Below are 8,399 nucleotides of genomic sequence, written 5' to 3'. Positions count from 1 at the left end.
TGGGAGAGCCCTTGCGTAGGCTACGGCGTAGCCGCGCGTAAATTCGACGCAGAAGTATAAATTGGGCTTAACCCTAACCTTAACTGTGATCCAGCATCAACATCTCCCTCTCGCCTCCCTCACGCATCGTGTACGTCATATGTGGAAATAGGCGTGGTTTTGTCTAAACTCCGTTGCGATTCGGGTACGGGCGTCCTGGAAACCAGCCCGTAGTGTCAAGTTCAACGTCATGTTAAATCTTTCAGCAGTAGCCCCGGGAGTTCACCAGGCCGCCAGGACGGCTCTGAAGCGAAGTCGCCAGGTTTTCTATTCGGCGTGAGCACGACTCCCACCACACCTGGCTTCTCTGGGTTTGACCTGGGCTCCTCCCAAGAGGAGGTGAGGAAGAGCAACTAGAGAATGACACATCTTTGCAAAGATGACTTAATGTCCAAATCTGAATTAAAACATCTCCATTTGTCCGTTGCAGGAAAGCCCTTTCTCTTTTACAAGCTCATACTTCAGTGAAAAGGTACCAGTTTTCTATTCATACATGTTAGTCTCATTGAAAAGGTACCAGTTTTCTATTCATATATGTTAGTCTCAGTGAAAAGGTACCAGTTTTCTATTCATACATGTTAGTCTCAGTGAAAAGGTACCAGTTTTCTATTCATACATGTTAGTCTCAGTGAAAAGGTACCAGTTTTCTATTCATACATGTTAGTCTCAGTGAAAAGGTACCAGTTTTCTATTCATACATGTTAGTCTCAGTGAAAAGGTACCAGTTTTCTATTCATACATGTTAGTCTCAGTGAAAAGGTACCAGTTTTCGATTCATACATGTTAGTCTCAGTGAAAAGGTACCAGTTTTCTATTCATACATGTTAGTCTCAGTGAGATGAAAGGGTACCCGTTTTCTATTCATACAGGTTAGTCTCAGTGAGATGAAATGTATTTTTCAAGAGAGGCCTGTTTCAACAGCAGCAGCAACAACTTACACACACAGACACAACATTGAACAACCCATGGACACACATACAGTACAACAGTCACATATAGAAACAGTCTACATGTTGCAGAGCTTTGTGGCTAAATGATCTGTGCAGAATCTTGTTGCTAGTTTGTCTTAACGCTTGTGTCTTTTCAGAAACCCTCTGGATCCAAACACTCCAGTGGTAAACATACTCTATTGTTGAAGTTCTGGCCTGTACTGTTTGCATCTCTCACACTGGGCTTAATGAATGAATACTTCATGTGAAGTGTCATGTACTTGTTTGTTTTGCAGGCTTCCTGTTTGACCAAGGTGAAAGGTCAGAAGATAGTTTCGAGTTCTCTTTCGGTGCCAAGACCCCCGAGCAGACCTCAGTCAGCCGCGAGACGCAGGGGCCTGAGGATGCCTTCCCGTTCTCTTTTAACTTTGGGAAGTTTTAGAAAAGCTTCTGCTGCAGTGAAGACTTCACAAAGGGTTGTGTAATGAGTTTCCTGTTTCTGTCCCTGATTTCCTGTTGTAATTTTTGTTGATTTTTACAACAATTGCTGGAAGTACAATAACTACATACATACCAACACCACCGGCAATGGTTCTCATTTGGGGTTATAATGCGGATGTGTTGCTGTTGTTCTTAACTCTATGCCTGTTGTATTAGAGACTAGCTCCTGTTGGATGGAAATTCCACTTAAGATATGATCTATAATTAATCATTAATAAGATAAATAATAATAATAATAATAATTAATAATTAATAATTTAAATAATAATAATTAATAAATAATACTTTTATTTTATTTGATCTAGAAATTGGTTTGATTTTCATGTTTGTTTCACACTTAATTAAATAAAATGCACAGAACTATCAACTGTCTTTATTGATGGCATTTCCTTACATTGGGTCTGTATCAAAATGCATCACAATTAAATTTACTCACATTTCTGCTTTGACGACATCTCTATTGTAAGAACAACAACATACAAAGCAAAAAATATACCACAGGTGTAATTGCACGTGTTTAGTGTACTGCATATTGATTATATATTATATTGACTATATAATATCTGAGTGATTTGCTGTTCAGTTCGGCTGGTGACATAATCACTGATTGATCACTGAAACTAACTGCAGTATTGAAAGTGTTGGTCCCATGAGATCATTGTCACATTAAACACAAAAGTTATTGCCATTACAATATCACAGGTAAGGGTTTACATAATGGATACAGCAGTTTCATAGACATCTAGTGTTCATCGTGACACAGTAAAAGCCTGTTCTAATAAGTGCAATTAAACAACATCCTTACCATTTCCCTTACTTCACCATTTACTGAAAACGGAATTACACTTATTGCAGTAATAAGGCATTGTCGCAATTAATTAAAAGTACTTACTTTTGTCTCTTTAATGGAAGTGGAATTGAAGCATATTGATGAAATGTGCATCCTTTGAAGCCTTACTGTGTCTGCTGTAAATAGTCACTGGCAATTATGTTTTTTTCACTTTATTGTCAAGTAGTTGTTGAAAAGGCACTGAATATGGAGTACAAATTATGATTAATAAACGTTGCCTTCTTTTTGTCCAGCAACTCATTTATACCTTGTATCTCAGGATGAGGAGAGATCGAGGCTACAGGGACAGGGAGCATCACTCATATTCTACTTCGTCCACATCATGTCTGAGGCTTCGTTCACACGGCAGGTCTTGATGCTCAATTCAGTTATTTTTTTACACAGATCCGATTTTTTTGTTTGGCAGTTCACATTACTTTTAAAATGTGACCTATATTTGACCTACATTGACTCCCGTGTGAATATTCCACGGCCCTGAACAGACCCACATGTGCAGGACAATAACAATTAAGTTATTGGATGAAGAGAGATATATTCAACATAATATTATATATTTAAAATGTCGGCACCTGTTGTTAGATTATTGTTGTTTATTAAGCTACTTGTTGGATACTAAAATGAAGAATATAATTCTGAGTAGTTTAAGACTATTTATTGAAACAAAGTACAGGTACTGAGAGAGAGATATGGGAGAGGGGAGAGAGAGAGAGAGAGAGAGAGAGAGAGAGAGAGAGAGAGAGAGAGGAGCTGTGTGGTCAAGATCAGAGAGAGAAGAAGAGAAGACTGGGCCTGGTCTTCAAGATTCGCTACACCACAAAGACACCCAAGTACCTGTCAACATACTTCCAAAAAGTGATCAACGTCCACACATACAACACCAGAGGAAGCTCCACGAACCACGTTCAACCGCGTTGCACCACAAACAAGGGGTTAAACTCGTTTGCAAACTATGCAGTAAAAATGTGGAACGCCCTTCCTATAATCTTAAAGGAGTGCAAAACACTGCCCACCTTCAAAACCACTCTCAAAAAACATTTACAGGAGGCTGCAATCCGTAACTGGACCCTCTAAATCAAAAATCAGATTAAAAGACCCGAACTACCCACTGTACATACTTTGTGTTTTGTCCCCCGCCCCCACCTGTGGTGTATGTCCCCACCTGTCCTACCCGCTGTACATACCTGATGTTTTGTAGTATTGTTCTTCCCATGATGGATGTATTTTTATCTTGTAGATAGTATTAGTTATTTGTCTGTATTATCTTGTAGATAGTACTAGTTTGTTTTGTCGGTCTTACATGTAACGATGAATTGAGAATCAAGGACCCCAATTGAAATAAGCCAGTGGCTTTCTTGGGTTTTTATCCTGTTAGTTGACCTTGTATGTAATAAGTACTTTCATGTACCTACTTCTGCAAATCTTCTAATAAAGTTTTCAATCAATCAAAAAAAGAGAAGATAGAGAGAGAGACAGAGAGCTGGTGGTCTAAGAGAAGATAAGATAAGAGAGAGAGCCCCCTGGGCCCACACTCTTATTTATAAACAATAGTATGCAAATACAGTTACAAACAATGGTCCTATCACAGTCACTGAATAGATGCTTGAGGTGTGAAGAGTCGGAGACCCCACAATGATGTCTAGCTGACAATAAACTATCAATACACCTAGGTAAAACTGAAACCATCCTATACGGATCCCCATCTAAACTCAGAAAGGCTGAACATTTTAAAATAAAAGTGGGTAACATTAATATCACAAGAAAAGAGGATATTACATACCTGGGCTCCATCTTAGAGGCAAATCTTTCCGGAGATAAAATGGCAGCAAAAGTAATCAAAAAAGTGAACCATAAAACGAGATTCTTGTACAGGATATCCTCACTTGTCAGTAAAAACACACTGAGGACCCTATCAGGAGCTCTCATTCAATGTCACTTCGACTATGCCGTAACATCATGGTACTATAGAACCACAAAGGCCCATAAAACAAGACTCCAGACAGCCCAAAATAAACTGGTTAGGCTTCTGCTAGGCCTCAACCCTAGGACACATCTAACCGCTGCTCATTTTTTGAGCCTTGATTGGCTACGAGTAGTTGACAGAGTGCAGCAGCTTGCACTGGGCCTAGTCTTCAAGATACGCTACACCACAAAGACACCCAAGTACCTGTCAACATACTTCCAAAAAGTGAACAACGTCCACACTTACAACACCAGAGGAAGCTCCACGAACCACGTTCAACCGCGTTGCACCACAAACAAGGGTTTAAACTCGTTTACAAACTATGCAGTAAAGATGTGGAACGCCCTTCCTATAATCTTAAAGGAGTGTAAAACACTGCCCACCTTCAAAACCACTCTCAAAAAACATTTACAGGAGGCTGCAATCCGTAACTGGACCCTCTAAAACAAAAATCAGATTAAAAGACCTGAACTACCCACTGTACATACTTTGTGTTTTGTCCCCCGCCCCCACCTGTATGTCCCCACCTGTCCTACCTGCTGTACATACCTTATGTTTTGTTGTATTGTTCTTCCCATGATGGATGTATGTTTATCTTGTAGATAGTAATAGTTATTTGTCTGTATTATCTTGTAGATAGTACTAGTTTTTCTGTCTGTCTTACATGTAACGATGAATTGAGAATCAAGGACCCCAATTGAAATAAGCCAGTGGCTTTCTTGGGTTTTTATCCTGTTAGTTGACCTTGTATGTAATATGTACATTCATGTACCTACTTCTGCAAATCTTCTAATAAAGTTTTCAATCAATCAATCAATGTCACCTGGCCTAAAAGTCATTCCAGGTTAAAGTTCAAGTCAGATTCACAGGAAGTCATTCTAACAATGCCCATATATGGACAGCACTTCCTGAGGCAAGAACATATGGCCCTTGAGACAAAGGATGTGTTTACAAGGTGTCATAACCCCCCTTGTCAGGAGAACAGGCCCTTCATAACATACAGGCCCATACCATATATAATCCATGTATTTGTGTGTGTTCAAGTAAAATATACTACATTATCTTAATCAGGAGAGGAAATATCAAATCAAATCAATTTTTATTTGTATAGCACATTTCTTACAAGATGCAACTCAATGCGCTTCACATACTGACAGAGCCGCAAGCAGGCAATAGTAAAAACGTGTACACTGTGACTGTTTAGCCAGGAAAATTCTATATCAAAATATATTCTATATCAATATATCTATATCATTTATATCAAAATATACATGATATAGTATCACCTGGGATTGTTGCTGCCATTGGTCTTCAGTGAGTTCCCGATACGGACCTTAGGATCATCAATACGGATATGTTTTTTTAGCGTCTTCAAACCTCTCAGCATGGCTGTGTTCGGAATGGTATACTAGCATACTGCATACTAGCATACTCACTGCCTACTAAATTCATAATAAGTATGTGAAAACCAGCCGACCATTTACACTGTAAGCATACTGCCTCCCAGAATGCATTTCGCCGGGAGCGGCGAATTTAAACCTCAATTTTAAACCTCCATTAGCTAAAATATGTAATCTTGGCTTTACAAGTGTTAACATGTCATTTTATGAAGTTTTAATATGTTTTCAGGCGAGAAAGTAACCTCATATATTCCCAAAATGTGTCCAGTTTACCAAAATAACCCGTTTATATATCAGATCTGACGATTTTTTGCGTCTTCTTTTCGCTAGCTGCGTTCGTAAATTCGCCCTGGAAATATGATCAGCACTCATGGAATGCCTCTTGTCCAATCAAATTACCTGGTCCCTTTATGACGTTGCACCCAGTGTGCGCTCCGGCGCTCTCAGAGTGATTTTACGAACCCTACGTTGCTTACCTTCACTCACTCGACAGAAATATCGTAAAATAATTACAACACGTTGTAAAATTATTTGGGGGGCCAATATCTTTAGCTAGCTCAAGTAACTAGCTTACTATATTGTTGTCTTACAGTTGGTAAAATAACATGATTAAAATAAATATATATGAGCAATAACATATCGTGGGCAAGCACTACAACCAACTTGTCCGTCTGAAGCTACAATACTGGGATCATTCGTGATTGGGCTACAATCAGTCAAATACTGGGTGAACATGTGTGTAACAGTGGAGCCCCTAGACTTTTGGGGGCCCTAAGCAAACAACATTATGGAGGCCCCTGGTAAGGGTCTTAGGCGGGTGACGATGTGGACATTTTAAATTTATTTATTTCCCTGACACTGAAATATAATACGGTTTTACGAAGTTCGCGCATATGCGCGCGCTCGTGTGAGTGTAAGTAAAAAAACAGTCTGAAAGACTAGCGTCTCTTTTACAAAGGAGCCCTGGCCAAGACAGCCACAATACAACAATTACATTTGACATAATAAAATCACATAAAAACATGCAAAGCACATTACATAAAAACAGTAAAAACAGTAGAAACAGTAAAAACAGTACATGACCACAGGTACAGTAGTACACCTAGTACACATTGCGACATACTGGACCACAAGTAGCATACAAATTACATGCAACATGGAGCATGTAAATGATGCATGTAAATGCATGTAAATGATGGATCTTATCATGAATCATTTTTTAAAGGCTTTAATATAGGCTACATGATGTATTAACTATTTGTATTTTGTACCCAGATGTCAAATAAATACGTAACAAATGAATAGTTAACTTTTAAAAAACTGCCCCGCTGAACCAATGAGAAGGACGGGGGGGCGGTGCTTCCCATCGTCCGGCCTATCAGTGTCCTAGAATTTCCGCTCGCTCCGGGCGACACATAGAATCCGTTCTATAAGTCAATTTCAAGCTAGAAGGGGGCAGGGCCCCACTAGGGGGGTTTTGGGGCAGCGGTGTGGATACTGCCGTGGTTACGGATATGGATGTCCGTGTTGTTATAGATCATATAATAACGCCGTAATTGCAGGGAATACTTTACCAAACTAGCTATTTCACAATGAAAAGTAGTTAAACTCTTAACTACCCTCATATCAGTGGAGGCTCCTCCATAGAGGTGGAGGAGGCCTGGCCTCCCCAATAATTTGAGAGAAGAGAGAGAGATTTAAAAAAGCAATAATTATATTTTTTATCAGACACACAACATACAATTCAGAACAATACTTCATCCATTTCTAATATTTATCCTGCAGAACAGCACTCATACACGCGTGTGGCGGAAAAAGGTACTACACGGAGGCCAGGCCTCCTGTCGGAAAGTGGTTTCTCATAGAAGTCAATGTAATGCAATTTTTTTCATGGCAATATGTGATTGGCCAAATCACTGAAAATGGGTGGGCACAATTTCATTTAGCTGACGCTTTTATCCAAAGCGACTTACAAATTGTGTTTTAAGTTGATGCGCAAGTAAATGGCATAACATCAGGTATAACTTTTTACTTATTGAGCCTGCACTGTTTTATGTATTTTATTGAATGTTTCTGTTTTCTGTATTGAATGTTTTCTGCCCTAACTGAGCTGTTTGACAACAAAATTTCCCCATTGGGGACAATAAAGGTTTTCAATCAATCAATCAATCAAAATGTTTATTCTTGATTATTTGATTATTTTCCACTCAGATTTCACAGCTAAGCAAGATTGGAGGAAAGGATGTGAAGGACTGCGCAAATAAGATCATGGACAGGTATGCTATTATTGTGAATATATTGTGGTACCCCGAATGGGAAACAAGGTGGAGCACAGCAATCGAATGTGTTACTTGTTTGGGATAGGTGTTGGTGAAAGTTTGGGTTTTGATAGTACTGTACACAGGAGTACTGTACACAGGAGTACTGTACAAGTATTGCCCAAAACAATGGAAACACCACTTCATAAAACAAAGCCGCTGCCACATTTTCCACTTGTCTCTTCCTAGACTGTCTTTTCAATAACTTTTCTGTACTTATAGGCTTTTCACCAACAACCTCATGTCCAAGTTCAACATGAAGGGTCATCGCTCGAAGACCGCTTTTCAACCAACCAACCTCTACACCGTTCTGAATGGTATGGCTAATTTGGAGATTGTGAAAGCAAAATCGCATCCTGTTGTGTGCTGTTCTTGTTAAATTGTTATTGCGTCAATTTCTGC

The 8,399-nt window shown here is 39.3% G+C and overlaps 1 long non-coding RNA gene across 1 annotated transcript; it reads left to right on the top strand.

Moving 5' to 3' along the window:
* Window positions 1–253: 253 nt before the first annotated feature.
* On the top strand, window positions 254–1,365 carry LOC308151057. The gene is made up of 4 exons (XR_013937275.1): window positions 254–378; window positions 470–511; window positions 1,127–1,154; window positions 1,265–1,365. It is a non-coding gene; the product is annotated as an uncharacterized lncRNA (long non-coding RNA).
* The last annotated feature ends 7,034 nt before the right edge of the window (window positions 1,366–8,399 follow it).

Source organism: Nansenia antarctica, assembly GCF_963989245.1.
Source record: "Nansenia antarctica genome assembly, chromosome: 2".
In the NCBI taxonomy this organism is placed as follows: domain Eukaryota; kingdom Metazoa; phylum Chordata; class Actinopteri; order Argentiniformes; family Microstomatidae; genus Nansenia; species Nansenia antarctica.
Note: the sequence above shows the minus strand (reverse complement) of the source record. Positions and strands in the feature narration are given on the sequence as shown.